This window comes from Astatotilapia calliptera, chromosome 6, assembly GCF_900246225.1.
Source record: "Astatotilapia calliptera chromosome 6, fAstCal1.2, whole genome shotgun sequence".
Lineage (NCBI taxonomy): Eukaryota > Metazoa > Chordata > Actinopteri > Cichliformes > Cichlidae > Astatotilapia > Astatotilapia calliptera.
In genome coordinates, this window is record NC_039307.1 from 11,755,750 (window position 1) to 11,776,051 (window position 20,302).

The window sequence follows — 20,302 nt, forward strand, 5'->3', positions numbered from 1 at the left end:
CATTGATTCTACTCCTCAAGAGTGGAAAGGCCGCTGGCCTGCACGAGATCCTCCCCGAAATGCTGAAGCATGGTGGACCCCAGTTGGAAGCTGCCCTTACAAGACTCCTAAACGCCTGCTGGTCAACATCGCATGTTGGACAAAAGGTGTCATCATCAAACTTCCAAAGAAAGGTGATTTGGATGACTGTAACAACTGGTGGGGCATCACGTTGCTGTCGGTACCCGGGAAAGTGCTTTGCCTCGTTCTTTTGAATCAGCTACGACGTGCAGTGGATGAACAATTGTGAGAAGAGCAGGCTGGCTTTCGGAGTGGCCGGTCGTGCGTCGAGCAAATCTTCACCCTCCGCATGATTGTTGAACAAACATGGTAAATGGCCTGCATTTGTATAGCGCTTTTACTCGGTCCCTAAGGACCCCAAAGCGCTTTACACTACATTCAGTCATTCACCCATTCACACACACATTCACACACTGGTGACGGCAAGCTACATTGTAGCCACAGCTGCCCTGGGGCGCACTGACAGAGGCGAGGCTGCCGGACACTGGCGCCACCGGGCCCTCTGACCACCACCAGCACCACCAACATTGGGATACCAAAGGAAGATTTCTATTAATTTCATTGACTTCGAGAAGGTTTTTGATGGCGTCCACCGGCCGACTCTATGGGCTATCCTACGCCACTATAGAGTCCCTCAGCAGTTTGTAGATGCCTTTCATGGTCTCTACTCCAACTCCTGCTGCTGCGTCCGGACGGATGACGGCTGCACAGATTTCTTCAAGATCAATACTGGCGTCCGACAAGGATGCGTGCTATCCCCTTTCCTCTTCCTGTTTGTAACTGACTTCATCATGCAATGATCAGTTGACCAAGCTGGCATCGGTGTCCCCTGGCACGAAGCACGTAATCTCACCGACTTGGACTTCTCGGATGACATTGCTCTGCTGGGCTTCACTCAGGAAGACCTCAAGAGTTGACTGCGCTTCCGCTTTGCCATATTTGACGTCTACCCCGTTATTGTCTGGCCAAGATCACCATTACATGGCTCCCATGCACTGGCAAGAAAAAGCAACCCCGACCAAAGATCAGATGGTGTCGAACGTTTATGAATGATCTGAGAACCGTTGACATTGCCTGGGATGAAGCCAAAGCAGTTGCCGCTGACCGACATCGATGGAGGTCATTAGCTGCCCGATGCGCCGCTCGGCGTAGGAGGAACTAAGTGCTAAGTAAGTGTAGTAGTAGTAGTAGTAGTAGTAGTAGTAGTAGTAATGATAATAATGGATTATATTTATTTTAAATCAATAAGATGAGCTTAGATAACTTTGAAATGATTAGGCCATTAAATACACAACCTTTTAAACCTTTCAACTTGGGATATGTTTGTGTGTTGGGGGGACTTGTGGCTAGCTCAACTAGCGTGGGTAAGCTAGTTTAACTGCAAGGATATTTGTCAGATACAGGAATTTCCACCCTAGTGCTTTGTTCTAGACTATTTGCCATCAGTAATACAGGGCCAAGTTTCCATGGCAGCACATTTACTAGTCATGTAGATGAAAATGTCCCATTGATGTCTGTGTACAAATCTCCACATAGTTTCAATTGCCTGTGGTTCTTTTCAGCAGTTGAAGCTTATACGTTAAACATTTACTGGGTAACCACTTTAGAATACGCACCAATAAAGTAGCAAAGGAAGAAGACTTAATGAAAAAAAAAATTACCATTTTTAAAAAAAAAAGAAAGGGGAAAAAAAAAAAAAGGCCAGCTCTATAATGGAGCAAGAGATTAACATTATCCTCTTCCATTCTCGACTATTTGGCCTACTTTCCTTCAAGGGGTAACGTAAACAAAATAGCTGCTTTTTAGCCAATGACATCAATTTATTATCCAAAAATAATTTGTGTGTAAAAAAAAAAAAAAAAAAAAAAAAAAACTCGACAAACTACATTGTTGTTGCGCTCAATCTCCTGCATCAGTCTTCCATATTTTTTTTATACGTCGATTCCCCTGACTCCGAGGTCTCAGACGGAGCCAAACAGTTCCTTGTTTTATGCCTTTGTGCATCCACTGACGTTGCTGTTTGATGAGATATGCATGTGGGCTGGGTGTTTAGATTACACATTTGTTTGGTTGCCAGAGGTCCCAGCGGGGTGGGGTTAGAATAACCTTATTATACACTTGTGGGCGGATGAATTACTGAAAGCATCTGACCCAGCGTGAAGTAGAAATGACTTCTATCCAGCTTTGGGGAGGTGTGTTTATTAATATGTGCATGTGTGTTGATATTTACAGCATTAGTTTCACTGTATAGTTTCTTTTGTGAGCGTGTGTGTGTGAGGACAGGCCCGACAGAGAGTCAACAATGGGTCTACTCACGCAGTTCGAAGGCGTTTCCATAGATATTAGAGCATAGGAACTATGGCAACGCGGCCAGACAATGACCACTGGTGAAGGAGACTTGGAGCCAAATGAACTTTCGGGGCAGATGATGGCTCCTATGAACCACCCCCTGGTGGTCGCTTTATTAAAAGTCTCTCTACACAGGTCAACAAGTTTCAGATCCCACTGGAAACTGCCAAGAACCAAAATTCAAGATGTTTATTGTCATGTACACCGCAAAACACAAATGGCTCTGCAGAGCAATGACATTCTTACTTTGCAGGTTCCCTTCAAACAACTAAAAAGAAAGTAAAGTAAAGTAAAACAGTGCTTTGTAGCACTTGTAGCTTATGTGTGGGTGTAATCAGAATTTAAAGTGCAAGTAGTTGCAACACTGTCACAGAACCACACTGCTGTTTTCACTGGGTTGAGTGTGTAGGGGGGCATTTTCCCATTACTGTGCATGAATATGGAGATTAGATGAGAAATCTTCCAGGTCACAGAATCTGCTCAATTAACAGAGTGTCATTTCGCATATTTCCTGACAAAGGGAAGAAAATGTCATCTGAATCCATTCCTCACAGCATGTACATGTCAGCCTAATTGGAGCCTAATCCTGTGTGTGCGTGTGTTTCCAGTCATGTGAGTAGCTTCTATGGATGCCTTCATGCCATCATTATGGGTGTTGATCCCCTTGCTGCCGGGGGATCTGGAAAGGATGCACTAGTGCCATTTCTGAGTATGACTAATAGCTGAAATTCTGTTTTCACACACTGTATGGAAATTCTGGGATCCAGCTAATAAACAATGTTTGTGTTTTTCCTGATGCAAAAGGTCCAACAATTATTAACCTAAACAAAAACCTCAGCATTGGCCTGACTGGTACATCCCCATAACTCCTGTTCAAACAGTACAAAAGCACACAGTTCAGGCCTGTATGCAACAATCAGATGATTTATTTATATAGCCAGTATAAATATATGTATACTGTGGCATTTGTTTCCCAGTTACCAGCTTGGTTGTTTCAAAGTCGGTTAGGTAATTTTTTGAAATTCTGGACCCGTTATGAACTTGTCACTTTGGCCACTGTATTTGAATGTGGTATTTTTGTGGGCCATTTGGGTTCTGACAGTTTTTTTGTTTTTTTTTTATAATTTTTTTGTTTATTCTTGGATATCGTTTAACTTGTGACTTCAGTATTTTTTATAAAAAAGAAGTGAAAGTAAGTGTGTGAGAGAGTGAACTCCGGTTGGCCTTGTTTAGGAAACACACTTTATTGCCTCTGTGACCAAACAGCTACATTTACCACATCATCTGCTAGGCACGCCCTTGGCTTGGTTCCTCCTTGTGGAAACGCACAGGGGCACACCATGGTATTGTCACATCACACACTGTGACAAATCTCAGTAGGTGCGCTGAGCCTCGGCTAGCTGCTGAAACCTGGTGTTGGTGTGGGTATGTACTGTACTGTGCTCCTCTGTCCTATCGCTATGTGGGTCAGCTTGTTTACTCAACTCTTGTGCTCGACTAAAATGCAGCATCAGCACTGTCAAGTGTGACCTTGAGTTTGTTTTGGAAACTATTTGTTATCCTTAGTCATGCTTTAGTTTGCTATATTTGCCTGTGTGCTGTGGTAGGGTGTGACAAGATGCGACATGAATCTCAATGTCTTCTTACAAAACAGTGCTGACGTTTATATGGCACACAGTGAGAGTTGTTATTGTTTTGATTTTAATGACACTGAGAACCCCAGACAGTCAGCCATGTGGTTTTCTTGCACCTGTGCTTCCCAGGGATCACTCAGCAATCATTTGATGTTATTTTAAGCACATGTCACAGCTGGCCTTAATGAAATGTTGTATTTGAAGGTAACCGGTACCAGTAAATGGACTTGGACGGTGAGTGTTGGTGACAGAATCATAATGAAGCAAATCCACGCTGTAATTCTTATGCTGAATTACACATGGCCATGCCACCCTTGTATGCATGCTGCATGAATGTTGTAACGTGAATTCAAAAGAGGCCAAAGAAGGCAGACGGATATTTTAAACTGCAGTAAGTTTTCTGTTTGCTGGATCGATGATCGAGTTATGTAGACTTGTACTCCTGAGATCTGACAGTCATATAACTTGGTAGAGTCAGATGTGCAACAACCTTGATCACATTATAGTGGTATGAACTCCAGATAATGTTTCAAGAATCAAGTCAGAAACCACCCAAAAAACACCCAAATTACCTGTAATAAGATGTGATGCAGCGGTATCAGCAGCATGACACGGAGAGAAGCTAAACGAGGCAAAGGAGCGATGTTAGGAGGGGTTGAGTTACCGATGTTCAGGTTTCCCATTTTCTCCAACTTCTGTGCGTTTGACGTGTAACAGTGGGGCAGCATCGCACTATTGCAGAAGCTGTAGAAAGAGTTTCCTATATTCTAGCTATGCTGCCATGTAGCTACAGCCAAGGTGACTGCCACTTCTAAGGTGTGTAACATAGCAACAGCATTATGACATGTAACCACAACAGTTACATGTGTTATTAGTCACCAACGTGACAATGGGGTGGTCAACATAATTTCCAAAATGTTGCTTAGGATGTCTTTTCTTCTTCCAACTCAACTGCTAGCCAAGCCATATATAGTTGGCTCCGTGACATCAGATCCTTGTTGCTGCTTCCACCTTACTCAAATGTGCAGTTGTGTAATTTTACAACACAGCAATCTCCACAATTTAACTCAAAAGCAGCATCTACCTCCATATATTCCATTGTCTGCTTGGATTTGCGTGAACAATGGTTCCATAATGTAGTCGCTGATGACGTCACTATACCGAGCTCTATACTCAGATTTATTTATAGGGTAGGTTGGGCGTGCAGGAGTGACACCCGCTGCACCTGCTTGTTTGCTGTGAATTCTTTGCACAGTTGCCAGTTCTGTTCTCACATGAGTGCAGCTGAACCTCATACACACTTCTTGTTAGGATGCCGGCAGACTGTTTCCTTTTCTAGCACTTTCTACTGTGTTGGACATCTGCGTGCTCACAGGTAAAGTGTCAAAAAAGTTCCCATGTGTCCAAAAGTGTCTTTGAAATTCCCTAAATGCAGAATGCATTGGAACAATGTGTACACGTCAGACAGCTATGAAAGGACTCACTGAAATTTAAGCAACAGCAAATTTTTGAGTGTTTAAACCTTGGTAAAGTGTCCGGGTGTAACTTGATGGTGGAAAAGAAGTTGAAGAGGGAAAAAAACAATTTACATGTACAGAGGCATGTAGCTCATCACCTGCACTCTACCTTAAATCTGACAGTTTCCTGAAAGCGAATACTTGGTCAGCTCAGGCTATCATTAAAACAACTTTTAAGTTTGTCCTCGAGAGCTCCAGTACAAATACAGTATAATATTCCAGAGGGTTTTATGTGTGCTTTGACGTCATTACTAAAGCTGGGACCTTACCTCATTCTGAACTCCCACCTCAGTCTGGTATCGAGGTCAATGTTTCTGCAAGACAAATCGCAATACTGTATGTGCAGGAGCAGTGCGTTTATTACACTGTGCTGTTGCTCTGCCTTAGCTTTGCTGGAGGGCTGCTGCATGTCATTAGTGATGCATTCTGTTCACTAGCCCCGACAGCACGTTTTTAGGGTAGTTTGTGTGTGCGCATGGCTTGTGTTTGTTTGCACATTACACTCTTTTACATGTTTGTGTATTTGAACAGCACATTGATGTGTATACACCTGGGTTCCCTTTAGATTTCATTGAATTTAAGTAAACTGCACATTTTTATGTTCCTGTTCTTGCTGATGGTGCTTCTTACTTTTTAGATGCTAATTTTACATCTTTCATTTTATAATTTGTCCATGGGTTTCTGAAATTGGTTAATACTAACTGAAAATTAAAAGCGCAAACAAATATATGTATCTGTGTTGCAGCACAGAATCTATCTGTTGTAGGTCTTACTGGCTGTGGGATTGTTTGCCCGTAGTCTCTCAGTCATTATAGAGGGAAACCTGCTGAGACGGAACAGAAATAAACAGGCTGTCGTAAGATAACAGATTGCACTCCATCACATCCAGTGTTTGCTATATCTTATGAGTTTAAGTTACTTAAGAAGCAATATTGCATAATATCCTGTGTATTCTGATTGCAACATTGCACTTTTATAAAGAAAAGATCCACCCTAAAGTCATTAAGCAAAGACTGAGGAAACGCTGCATTTGTATTTCAGTCTGTCAAGTCATGTCGATATGTCAGTTTAGATTTGTGAGTTATCTTGTTCTGTTTTTCTTAGCACAAATTTTATTTCTCATCACTAGCTAAGCCAGAATTATTGTGTTGCACCTTCAGTTTTAAGTATAAGTAAAGAAATTAGGATGACCAGGTACTGTTTAGATTGTATAAATGTCTTTCAGTAATAACATACACAATATTAATTTAAGTTTAATCAATGACACTGGTTCAGAAGATGCATAATGATGTTTTACAGGTGGCTTAATCATTATAAATTATTGTTATTTATTTTATCCATTATTTATCCAACATGAGCTACTTTACTTAATGGCTGCCTTATTATGAAGGGGTTTACACAGCTTGTAGCTCAGTTGGTAGATTTTTATGGCAGATGCCCTTTATTGTGCAACCCCAACGTATTTGTGTCTCCTCCCTGGACACAGGACATAGCTGGGAGAAGACACTATATTGTGTGGTATAGATAGTTGGACATTGTTTTATAGTATAACCTTTTTGTAAAGGGTTTGTTTGTTTTTTAAAGGTAATTTTCAGTTCAGCTTTTTACAGACATAAAGACAGACAGACCACATGAGAGGACGCATTTGGTGACAGTGGGAAAGACAAAGTCTCCTTTGACAGGAAGAAACTCTCACAGCACCAGGCTCAGGGACGGGTTGCTGGGGGGTGAGGGAAGGAAGATGGACTGTTAGAGAGCCAGAGATTAACAATAGCTAATGAATAAATGCAAAGTGGTGTATAAATAAACAGTGAGTGAAGAAGACATGCTCGGTGAGGTAGATCAGGGTGACCTGAACAAGTTTTATCAAAGTTGAGCCTAATCTAATCTGCTCTCCTGAATCCAAACTGGGAGCTGTTTCCATAAAAGGGGGGGCCTGAAAGCTGTAGGCTCTGCTTCCCATTCTACTTTGTTCTTGTGGTTCCTAGGAATATTTTTCAAAGTACTCTGTTGGGATGATGTGGTTTTAAATCCGGTTTAGGTTTAACAGGAAGCCAATAAAGAGAAAACAATATGGGGCAAATAGGCTCTTTTTCTAGTTCCCAGCAGTACTCTGAAGTAGTCCATATTAAACTTTGATTAAATCATAAAAATAATTTGAGTCTGTTTTTCCTTTAAGCGTTTTAAACAGATGACAAACAGTTATCAGTTCTCACTCTCAGACACTGTTTCCACTGAGGATGTATCTGTTGCAGTCTAGAGGAGATACCCTATCAGATGTATGTGGTGTTGTGTCACATGTTTGGACTCTTGTCACAGGATGAGAAGTATGGGAATGTTGTATTTCCTCTACCTCAGCAGAGGAAATCTCTGGCAGGGACCATCTTTTGTTCCGTCCTTTCAGGATGGCTACTGATATGTTTTGGGTGTGAGGTTAAACAAACGCAACACGGTCGTGTGATACCTGCAGACTGTCTCTGAGCCCTTGATGGGCCGGTAACACAGTATGGGTTTTCAAGAACAATTGCTTTTAACTTGCACGAGTGTCATTTGTCTTGTGCTCAAAGCAGTGTTGCTACACTTGTCAGTAGTTTGAATCTCAATCTGTTTTATTGTGCCTGAAAAGTGTGTTTCATGGCCTGTGGAACATCACAGTAAGGGGAAATCATGACAAATCGATCTGTGACACATCTGTGTGGGAGTGAGTTTAACTTTTCAAGTCCAAAACATTTCCATCATGGACATAATGAGAGCACCAATAATACAGTGAATGCCAAATACTTGCTGGAAATGAGTTTCGCAAGAATCTATGGGAGGGGGGGGTTTAAAACTCTTTTAATGCAGTTTTAATGTCGTGTGTTTAAAAGGGAAAAACCCATCTCAAACAGTAAACATTTTGCTCAGTTTTTCAGCTGTTCTTTGTTACAATACAAACTTCCATGTTGGCTATTGTGCTTTTAGTGTCTAACTGGGCACTTGAAGTCATAAGCCTTTGAATATTTAGCAAAACAGCTTTATGTTTTATGTATAAATGTGCTTGTAAAATTCCAGATTGTTTGGATATATATGTGGTGACAGGAGAGATCAGTCTTGGTCATTTTAGTGTTGAGTTTTATTGGAAATCTTTTCATTGGCAGAGCTTGAAAATCTTGAAATGAAGTGTGTTAGAGTTAGAAACATCCATCTTACAACCACCTTCAAAATAAAATCAAAAGCACATCTGCACACAGGCTGTAAGTTGAAGCTCAGTTGAACTTATTAGGATAGTTAATGTTATAATGTCTTGGAAAAATGCATTAATCAGCTAACTCGTTCATTGATTTGGGGAGAAATAATCCAATTTTGATGGCGCCAATATGACGCAGATACCTTGACTTTGGGTATCTGCTGATAGAGAGGACTGATCTGGTGCCAGTGTTAAATTGATGAACTATATTCCTCATTCTGACAAAGCGGCTGAAGGTCATTCTTTTATTTTTAAGGGAACATCAGGCTTGAAATTACTTTCCTAACTCTAGAAAATAAATTTGTAACAAATGTATCCAAGAATATAAATTTACCAAAATGGTATTTATTGGCTAAAAATATACTAACAAATATTTGATACCAGTGACAACAGGCCAAAGATGAATTCAGTGGAAAAAATAATGAAAAAATTATTATCGTTATTCACCTCTTGTTAGTGTGAAGCAATTAAGTTTATATCAGATGATATAATGATATTAATTGAATTGACAACAGCACATCATGTCCCATTAAGTGCTTGCTGACGAGGGTTTAAATGGAATATTAGCGAGTGAGAGCGACTAAGAGCCGGCTCTGAAAGCATCATACGGATCGGGTTTTCATTTTGGGTCAGCCAACTTGCAATTTAGCTTAAATAAATAAAAATAAAGGGGAAAAGAATCATTCATACAAAGAAAAGCTGTTGATGTAACAAATATGAAGTATGTCCAAATTGCTGATCCTTTGCAACTTCCTCCATGCTGTCCTAGCTGGTGCACAGCTGCTGATACATGGTGCAGTAAAGACGTAATAGACCCGCCAACTTAAGACTGATATCTGTTCAAAGTGTCAGATCAGTGTTTAACCAGACTGGCGCTCCCATTAAGTACCGCTTAAATGCCCTTGAGCAAGACATCTCTGTGTTTCATTCGATTGCACATCAGCTTCAGCTGATGCACGGCTGAGCCTGACCTCTCGCCTAAACAAAGAGGAGAGTTTATCTTCTGGGATTAACAGTGTATCGCATTTTGGAGTTGTTATTGTTAATAAAATAAACTGTAACAAAAATGAGTGCTTATTGGGGTTGTATCCAGGATGGTGTTTGTCATGTACTTTGCCTGAACCCATCTTTCAACATGACTCTCTTCCTGTTAAAGCAGCTGTCTGATCTGTTCAGATGGGCTTTGTGAGTGTGGCTGACTGCCAACAACGAACACAAGATGAACCTGAGAGAGCAACAGAGGGCTCTGACACTGCATAAGAACAATGGACAATATTTAACAATATTAGTCTTGAAAGTTTATCTTATAAGTTCATGAACATGATAATATCATTGGTCAGTGAGTTTCTTATTGAATAAATGCTGTTGTGGAGTCTTAAAGTGATGAAAAAGATTTATTTTTTTTTAACACTGCATAAGCCGTTATGGGTTTGTGGTGCTAGTGTTTGGAGCTGTTTTGTAGCCCACACAGGATTCATCTGATGCTTAATTAATGAAAACTGGTTTGCCTTGTGTTGACGGAGAACTGTTCCGTTTGGGTGGGGCGTGTTTATTGATGCGAGCATTCACATTGTTCATTTTGACTAGTCAAATTATAAAAAGCATAGGTGTAGTTTAGTATAATTTCACTCTAATATTTAGTTTTTATGTATATATTTATATTTTTGAGGTCATGAGTCAGGGTTGTATTAAACTGAAAGAAACCAAGGGGCAGCTGTGGCTCAGGAGGAAGAGCTAGTAGTTTACTAATCCTAATATTCCTCTAGTCCTCGTGTTAAAGCTTTCATGGGCAAGATACTGAACCTCTGAAAAACACTTTGGGAAGTTTGTGCCTGTTTGATTAAAAAGTGTATGAAATAAAAAGCAATATAAATGAATGTGGGTTGTATTGAAGAAGTGCTTTCAGTGTTCAGCATGAGTGGAAAGGCATTTTTACCTGTACACTTTCTAAGAGTGGACTAAAATATATCCTCAATCTTTTGACTAATGGAGAACATAATATCCAAAAGGAAATAAAACTCTGTTTTGGCATGTCTGATGTCATATTTAGATATTGCTACTTCTGAAACATTTAAAATGGGCTTAAGTGATTTTGAAATTTTGACTGTGGTCAACAGATTGAGGAAGAGTGGGTATCAAAAACAACTTGTACTCTATCATAGGGATACGCATGAAGTAGAATATACTAGAGGCAAGTTCTGTAGTGGGCTGCGGTAATAGAGTTTGGTGGATCGTAGAAATATTTTAGTAAATTCCTGAACTTCAAACTCATAACTCAGAGTGGGAATCAAGATAACGCCCCACAAATTGTTTGCACATCTGATGCTTACATCAGGTCTGACATTGTTGCAAAAAGAAGGTGGAGAAAACTGTTCAGTTCAGGGGTTGTGGTTGTTGTTGTTGTTGGTGGTGGGGGTTGGTTTTTTTTTTTTTTGTTTGTTTGTTTGTTTTCAGCTGAACAGATTGGAAATGAATGACTGGATGTGAAAAACGACTTTATTTTCTTCACTTTTAAATGTTAACACAGTAGTAGCACAGCTGTGGAAGAATTTATCCACACACGTCAGTAACGCACCATCTGACAAACTGCTGTTGGAACTCAAGGAGAACAATTAAGAGTGAAAGTTAAGCAAGCTAAATGTAATATGTCTCTTCTAATTTTATTTCCCTTGATTTAATTTGAGAATACTAGAGGGTAATTCTGTGTACTGTAATTAAATCAGCTGTAGAAACTGAAGAAAAGGTAAAGGCTTGCATGCTTGTAGTCAGTTAACAAAGCTGCACGAGTCCATGTGTGTTTACTTGCATAAATGGGTTTATGTCTTACATCCGAATAACATTTTTAAAAACTGTCATCTGCTGCTGCATCCTACTGAACGGGCACAGTTCTGACAGCCTGCCTTATCAGCCATCTGTTCTGAAACTGATGGTGAAAATAAACAAATCTTAATGCATGCCAGTATTTCCTTTAGGTTGTCCTCAAGATTTGATAGTTTTTTGCTTTGTTGTGTGCCCTGATTTCTGGCTGTCTACTCCCAATGTGGATAAATCTGGTCGATAGCTGTAGAGGGAACACCTGTCCTCTTCTTCATGAGTCTGAATTTAAAGACTGTCAAAATTCCATTGGGGTTTTCACTCATCTCTCTAAGCCCTTTTGACAAAATCAGAGTAATGAGTTGTTGTGTAACTGCTGCAAAACTAACAAGTCTACAAGCAAAGTTCTCTCTCATCTTGTCTATTTTTATTTATTTTTTAAAAGAGGTCTCTATAGTAGCTGATGACATGGAGGTGCTATCACTCCATTAGAAGCTACCTAAAATTGGTTGAAAACTTCATTAGTAACCTCCCTTAATAAGGTTAAAGCAGCAAATGGTTAAAAAGTTGCACTTAATTTGTCTGGACTTTATGTAATAAGGCTAAAGGGGGTCATGCTGCATGGTTGGACAGTCACATCCTCCCAATCAGTAGGGCCACCACAGTGGTCAGCAAAAACGGTTATGTAACTGTCCCTGCATGTCGCCCAAGGAAAAAGTGAGTAGTATGTTAAGTGCAGCGCTGGGCATTGCTAATGACTTGAAGCAGTTCTTTCTGCTAGTTCCATTTCTCTAATGCCAATTATTATTTCTGCTGACGGTGTGAAAGTGTGGAAGCACAATAGCCATGGTTTAGCTAAATCATTGGCTTTGCTGTGCTACTAGAGTTGGGGTAGATGAATACCAAGGTCTGAATAAAGAACCCTGGAGTTCTGTCGGATCACTCAGCCAAAGAACTCTGTGGTCTGCGGACTTCTCTGCTTTTGTTTAAAAAGGAAGTTCACCATCGGAGCTGTAAAAGAGTACAGACCCTCTGTCAATGAGATTCATGCTTCTCACACTTCTCATGTCAGTCCACACCTGAGAAGTGGAGGAAAATTCCTTTCTCCACCTGCACTAACACAAAAACATTTCAACCAGGTGATTTCAATTCCTGTTCAGTCAGCCAACCCGGACAGAGGTGTTTCCATAACTACTGTAAAATCTGGTGCTTTTTTACATTTATACAGCCTCATGCAGTGCTCCAATAATGCATATTTCTAGAACCAGCTGACAATTCCAGTCATTGTGTCCACAGTTAGGTAATCTAGACAGCAGGAACTCCTCTTTTTCGTCTGTCTGATGGGTTTTAGCTGAACAGTAACAGAAATAATCCAAGCAGAGATCTCTAAGGACTGCCCTTTACCATTTTGATGTTTCTGGAGCCAAACATGGCCATATTTAGACTAGAGGATAGAGCTGTGTTTCACAACCTTTTGGATGCACAGCACATATATTTCACATTAGAAAAATCGTACGGCACACAAACAAACAAAAATATCACAAAAAGCATATTCATAATTTTTCCCCGTGCACCGGGTATTGTGGAATTGACTCTGTTTGTCCCCAGTATACCTTTTTTTTGCTTTATTCTGACCAGTATTCATGATAGGTTCTTCATCTGGGTTGGAATTTTCCAGGACCCAGATCAGATCGACTACTTTTTCTTTTCAAATATTTATCTTTTGCAATCACGCGTCGTCACGCATGTCTATTGCGTCATTTTTTTCTTCGTCTTTTTTACTGGCAGTTGGCAACCCATTTAATGATAGCGGGTAGTTGCACTGCCCTCTAGTGGAAGAGGATGTAATTGTTCTGCCCGTTACTCACGATGATCACTTGGAGTACTAATCAGGTGGAACCAGATAATCTTCGCACATTTCGATAGAGTACTAAGTTAGCAGTGCTTTATTATAAATATTACTTGTAAACTTAGCTGGCATATAACACGCAAACGTGGGTACCTGTAAAGTATTACAAAGTAACTAGAAAAAAAAATGTTAGAATTTCATTCATCAAAGTTGAAGAAAGACTTCTTGGATGGCCTGTACCTCATAGAAGACCATACTATTGGGTAGATAATCCTGTAAAATAAAATATAAATATACTCCAAAACGTCTTGATGCATGATCAATCATCCAGGTATGGAAATTGAGGTATTCCTCAAGTTATTCTCAGGCCTACTTAAGTTACAGTTACTTGTTGATCTAAAAAAGCACCGACCAAGCCTAAATGTTCCCAATGTTTTCGCACTACCTTGTTCCATATTTGTTACACTTTTGTAATGTTTTTGATTCCCAGTTACCAATTGTCATTGGAATGGAATTCAGGCGCAGCACTTAGCAAAAACACATTTAACATGCTGTCAGTCTGCACTCGCGTTCTTCTACAGTGACCCATGCTCCCTGGTGTTGACACAGTTGGTGTTTATGCAGATGACATGGATGTCTATCAAAGGCAAACCGTGTCCCTCAGGCCTCCTGCTGCTTGGTGTAGCCGCTATTACAGTACAGAGGCACAGCCTAGTCTCTATGTTGGAAACTGCTGACCGCTGTGACCTAGAACACACACTGAGACCAGTGCAATTGCTCATACATGCACAATAATGAGTTCTAAATGAGCCACATCCAGTGATGGCCAGGGTACTACTGGGAAATGGTAGTAAAGGGATAATTAAAGTACACTCTTAAACGTTTGTAAAAGAAGAGGGGGGGGGGGAACATTTACAATTTCCTTTGTAAGGAAGCTGGTTAGATACAAGGTCAGGGACGTCTCAGTATAAACCCCTAAAAGCATGGAAAGTAAAACAGTCACCACAGCCAGCCATGATATTTGACAGATAATTCAATTAAAAGTACTCTAAAGTTATCAACAGCACAAAAAACAGTGCAGAGGTCCAATTCAGTGACTTGAATTACTGAAGGTGTGGCCTTCTAGATAGCAATTTACACGTGTCAGGTGAAGCAGTCATGCCCCTAACTTTAAGCATCAACTGGATCCAAATTGGTGAATAATACAGAAAGGCACCTCTTCGTGGACTTGAGTAAATTCACTAGAGACCCAAATCAATTTTTGTAACAGACTATAAAAATATTACATTCATGCATGGAGTTGGGTATTTTAATCGAAAATTCTTTGGGGATCAATTGGTTTTTGAGGGCAGCCTCAAGTGGCCGTTTTCAGCTCCTAAGACTGCGTAATCTAGACTCTAGACTCGTCTTGTTCTTCGACCTAGTTTAACACATTGTGACCATTCCTGATGGAAGTCCATGAGACATTTCAGATTTTAGCTTAATTAAATGTCTTCTTTTTTGTTTGGATTTTTGGGAGTATGTTAAATTACTCAGATGGGATAATGAAAAGGCTTGAGGGGGAAAAGTAGACTTCATTACTTTTGTTGTGAGATGCCTCTCTACCTTTGATTTTAGGTTTGTTTCACTCATTCCTGGCTAATTTGCTGTATTTGTATTTCAGGATTACAGACTTCATAAGCGCACAATGCGTAAATGTTTAAACCAGTGGGTGCATCAGCCTCTGTGTCAGATGTCCTCACCACAGACTCGCAATGTGGCTCAGAGTTTTACTGAACTTGGAGGTAGAAAGTAAAAAAAAAAAGTTTTTATTTTGTTTTTGTCCTAGTTGGCGAGACGTCATCACCTCGGCCAGTCCCCAGAGAGGTAAGAAATTTGACATCAGCACGCACCATTTAAGCTTCTGCACAAGCTTTCGCAACACCTGTTCACTGCATAAACACCACAGCGCTGCTTTGAGTATTATTTTACAGCAGAACAGAGGATGGTGAGTAAAGTCTTAAATGTAGTGTTGAGTGAAATGGAAAGTTCTTATTTTCTTCGGTCTGTAGTCCAGATGCCTCCACCCTCCTCTATGGTTTTATCAAGGACAAAGGGAGGTACATGGAGTGTAATACTGAAAGGTTTGTGGAGAGCCTTGACTTAGCTTCGGTCAGTGGTAAACTTGTGGCCAGAGTTTTTATGTGCTCAAAGTCATTCTGTAGAGAAAAAAGCACCAGACCTTTCCCTTCTGCAAAGTAGCTCAAATTTTAATCGCCTTTAATGTGTATTTAGGCTGTTAACACATAGTCTGCTTCCACTTTTGGTGACTGATATTTTTAAGCCTATTTGTCACTCTTGTTTTTCTGCTCCAGTGCAATTTTAAGTCAGTACCAGCTTTATAGTGGAGACCTTGTGTTTATTTTACTTCCATTAGGAGTTTTAAAATCTTACAACTAATAAGGATGATTGCATAGACTACAGTGCAAAAGCTTTTGCACTTTTTATGACGTGGCGCGATTTATTTTAGTTTGTAACCAATATTAATGGATCTTTTATGAATTTTATTTCCCGACAAACACAGTTGGGGTTTTTTTTTCTTTTCTAAACATATACAACTGTCTACATACCTGGACACACAGTAGAAACTTTTCTGGTTTTGTGCAGATTTTCCAGTTCAAAACCTCAAGTATGATTCCTGGTTATAAATAAAGCTCGTGGTTGGTGGTTGCCGTTCTTCTGTTTTCAAATGATAGTCCTAATGTCCTAGAATTTTGTTATCTCGAATAAACTTCCACTGTCCACAGAAGCCCACAGAACCCTTTTCCACTGCAAAATGGGTTTTGGATGTTTGACCATCTTCAGAATTTGAAACTACAAAGCTTTTTTCCAAGTCTTCTGATGGAAGCATCGTGTGCCTGTCCCCTGTAGTTTGAGTTTGTGGGGGCCATATGGCAGTATTGCTTTTAGTTTGAAAGCCAATCCTAGAATTCATTCAATTCTAGGAATTTGACAGTAGTGGATCGGATATCAGTCTGATACTAGCCCAGAAAGCTGGATATTGGTGACATGATCCGATCTATTCATTTGAGTTCTTTATTCTGTATCTGTCATCACCCAAAGCTGACGTAATGTGGAGGAAACTAACAGCAGAGCAGCAGCACTTTGGAGGTATTTCTCCAAATCCTAAAGATATTATTGGATCAGAGCCAGTAAAAGCTGATTCCAGCCATCCATATGTAAGACAAAAATTTTTGTGTTTCTTGTTAATTATATTTAAAACAATTTCTTTTGGCTCAGCACTGCAACACTGTTGATCTGTAGTATGTTTGTGACTCATTGAATTTTAGGGAACTCCCATGAGTTTGATCTCCTAGCCACAGTCTGATTCTTTCCTATCTGATAAATGAAAGGATCTTTTTCTGTGTTTACAGCAGCGGTGTGCTTTGTGCTTTCTGTTTTGGGCCGTTGACGTACGAGCGACACAAGATCTCCCTCCTCTCACTCACTCCTCTTTCACTCTGTATGTCTTTACTTGATCTGTCTCTCGTTATGCACCTCGGTCTTATCTTACCCTGTCGCTCTCCCTCTTTCTCTGTCAGATATTTTTAAAGGATCTCTCTCAGACGTAGTTGCTCAGAGCTTGTAAGGTCAGAAGAAGTCAGCGTAGCTATGATTGCTGGTGTGTCTCAAAGTGTTACATACCAAGTTGTCTGGTTCTTTAATTCCTGTATGAGAACATTTCAGGTCCCAGCAAATTTAACTGCAGACACAAAAGTACTTTAGAGTCTGTGCTTATCTCTGAGCACTGCTGGAGCACTCCTCTTTGATAATATTATCCACTATTATCCTTCTAATGTACATTTTCTTTTACGTTAGTTTTACCAAACCCATATTCAATCTCCAAGCAACATTTGAGCAGCTAAAATTTTGTTTTGCATTAAAATTTGTTAAAAAAAACAAACCCGAGTTGGGATAGCTCTTTTTTTTCATTCCAATAATTCTCTTGTACCAACTGATTTAGTATTGTTCTTGACAAGGATTCAGCTCCAGTGGGAATCCGTTGCTGACAGCTTTGTGATTTGGACATATTTGCCATTTAAAGTGCAAACTGCAGCTAAGCCATCTGGCTAAGCTTCTAATGTTCCATTTATAAATTATACCACAATAGAAAGTGGATTAACGTCTGTCGATGTAATCCTTTAATGAGTTTCGTAGTGCTTTCTGCGATTTTGTTTATCCTGCAGCAGGAATTCAGAAGTAATATACACTATTGAACTGTATTAAGCATCTTTGTAATTGCATTTTCTTGTAATAACGAATCTGTTAATCAAACAAGGCTGAAGTCCTTGGAATACTGGCATGTTCTAACGAGTAAATATGGCAAACGTGTGGCAAAATTACAAAATGTCACTGTTCTGTATGTTCTTGCTGCTGAGAAGACATAAGCGACAATCAGCTTGCCTTTGACGTATTTATCATCAGAGGTTTTTGGGGCCTCCCAGCTTTGAGGGGAAAAATGCAGCTTTTCCATTCTGCTAAGAGAGCAGTGATGTAATAAGGGATGATGAAGATAATTTAAAAAAAATAATAATTCAGCGATGTTACAGCACACCGCAGACGAGCTATGAGAGACACTAGCATCATTTAAATTCTTGCAAACGTTAATAGAGGCTGTTGTGAAATGGGTGCACAACAATGTGGTAAATAAACTTAAGGAAAATGATTTTAATTAATATTTCTTGTTCTTCATTTGACTTGTGTACAGCAACTTTAATGCCTTTTTTTACATCTGTCCTGTCTCTTTGTAAACCAGTATAATATGACTGTTTCTATGAGTGGCTGAAAGTCATAGAAACAGTTGGCATCTCCTAATAGTCGAGGTCTTTGTAACAACAATGACAGAAGTATAAAACCCGAGCTGCCCAATGACAGTGAGAGTGTCAGCACAGAAAGGTTGATAAGCGAAATAGCTCAAAAAATGAAGCACAAGACCCGAGTATTTATAGGAGCAGTAATGCTAAGACTGAAAGTGTGCTGTAAATGGCACTCGTCTCCAGCAACATTTGATCTAAAAACATATTTTTGAAGATTGGCTCCCATTTCTTCCTTTAGATTTCCTTCAGTAAAGTGTGTGCGGTGTTCAGACCTGGCTGTGGTGCCTCACCCTGATCACAACGTGCACAGTGATATGCTAGTCCTAGGTGATGATGACATGCCAGTGCAGTGCTTTGCTTAGTTCTACGTTCTCTTGTTTTGGAAAGCCTTGGTTCACTGTCCAAGGATATTGTTATTACTCACTAAGGTTCAAGAAAGAATATACAGAGATATGGTTTAACAGCCTAACTTAGTTTTTGTATTCCAGTTACTTTGTGAATGAATTTTGTAGTTTTAGTTAATAAAAATTGATCCAAAAACTGGCAAGGCATATACACAGACACTTTTCATTTATATTATTAGAATTTACATTTAAATCCATCTACTTTTAGGGTAGAGTGCTGTAATCATATCTGATATTAAGTCAGCCTAACATTTCTGCAAACTATTGTAGACGTCAATATGAAAATGTATGTATTTTTTTTTTTAAATTTGGAGTAAACAACACTTGCTCTTATTTAAAAACCGTATAGTGATACATTTCCTTAAAGATGGACAAAGTTGACGACACACATCCATCCTACTTCTTCCATTATTTCGGACACTTTCCCAGTCAAAGACAAGTCCAAACACATGCTAAGCTGGGTTCAGTTTAGAGAAAACTCAGTGAATCTTCAGGATAAAGGAGGTTTGAATTATATGATTTTAACAATTCTCACTGCAGAGATGGCCAGCTGTTCTAAACCTGCAAGCATTCAACCCAAGATGGATTTTATAGATGGTGGAAATTAAAAACCCATGCAGTTCTTGAACTTTCAGGGAGAGTCTTTGTTGGAAATCACAAAAGGCTGGGCATATCTGACATGGATAATGATATAATGATGTTCAACCCAGCCCTACAGCATAGCGGGGCAGAGCTTACTACAATCCTCTTCCTTTGGTGGAACTGTGTATTGATTTTTAAGGTGCTTGAATAGGTTTTGAAGTTGAGTGAAAAGACATTGTTGTAGTAGGTAAGAGATGCATTTTTTTTTTTCCTCCCTGTGGTGGCTGCACTGTCTTTCGGCATGGACAGATTTGTGATGACCATGTTTAACAGTATTAATCAAAGTGGTCTTTCCAAGGACTTGACACGCTGATTTATGGCTCTGAGCTGTTTTAATTATAATCAGAATGGGTGTCTCCCTGATGAATAACAGCTGTCTCTTCTGTGACTCATAAGTCCTGACAGCAGCCAGAGGAGTTGGTTGTTTTACTTTGTGTTTGTGCCTGTGCCTGATTGTGCATGTGCTCTATTTGAATTGTTTCACAGCCAAATTTGATATGATTCGATAACCTCTGCTTCTGTTTTTTCTTTCTTTCTTTTTGGCTAGTTTTGCTCAGATGGAAGAACGGGGGTCTGGCCTGGTCTGGTCTGGCAGCTGTAAATGATCAGATTTATGGATGTCTGTTTGTGTGCCATGGTTTTGTGGTGCAGATCTCTGGTTTAGAGCCACATGATGGGTCTTGTAATCATCAGTCACATCCCAATGAAACGCAGGCTGGGAGTATGCGGCCACATCTTGACCGCATGCACAAATGCACATAGGAAATACAAATTGGCTGCCATCAATTTCTTCATTATTTTGCTCGTATAGATACAAAAGCAGATATTTCGCTAAGCATATAATGCATAGTCACAAACTGACACAAGTTCTGCTTTCAGCACTGGTGGCCTGTGGGGCTTTTGTAGTGCAACAAACAACCGCTTTGTGCTTTGCAAGGATGGGAAAGTAGG

The 20,302-nt window shown here is 39.9% G+C and overlaps 1 protein-coding gene across 2 annotated transcripts in view; it reads left to right on the forward strand.

The window, feature by feature from the left end:
* The window catches only part of add3a (adducin 3 (gamma) a), a 97,758-nt gene that overhangs the window by 4,066 nt on the left and 73,390 nt on the right, over positions 1 to 20,302 (forward strand). Inside the window, exon 2 of one of the 2 annotated variants that reach the window (XM_026170322.1) lies at positions 15,278 to 15,315. The exons of the other annotated variant lie outside the window; for it this stretch is intronic. The gene's annotated coding sequence lies outside the window, so the exon portion shown is untranslated. The remainder of the gene's footprint in view (positions 1 to 15,277; positions 15,316 to 20,302) is intronic. 2 annotated transcript variants of the gene reach the window in all.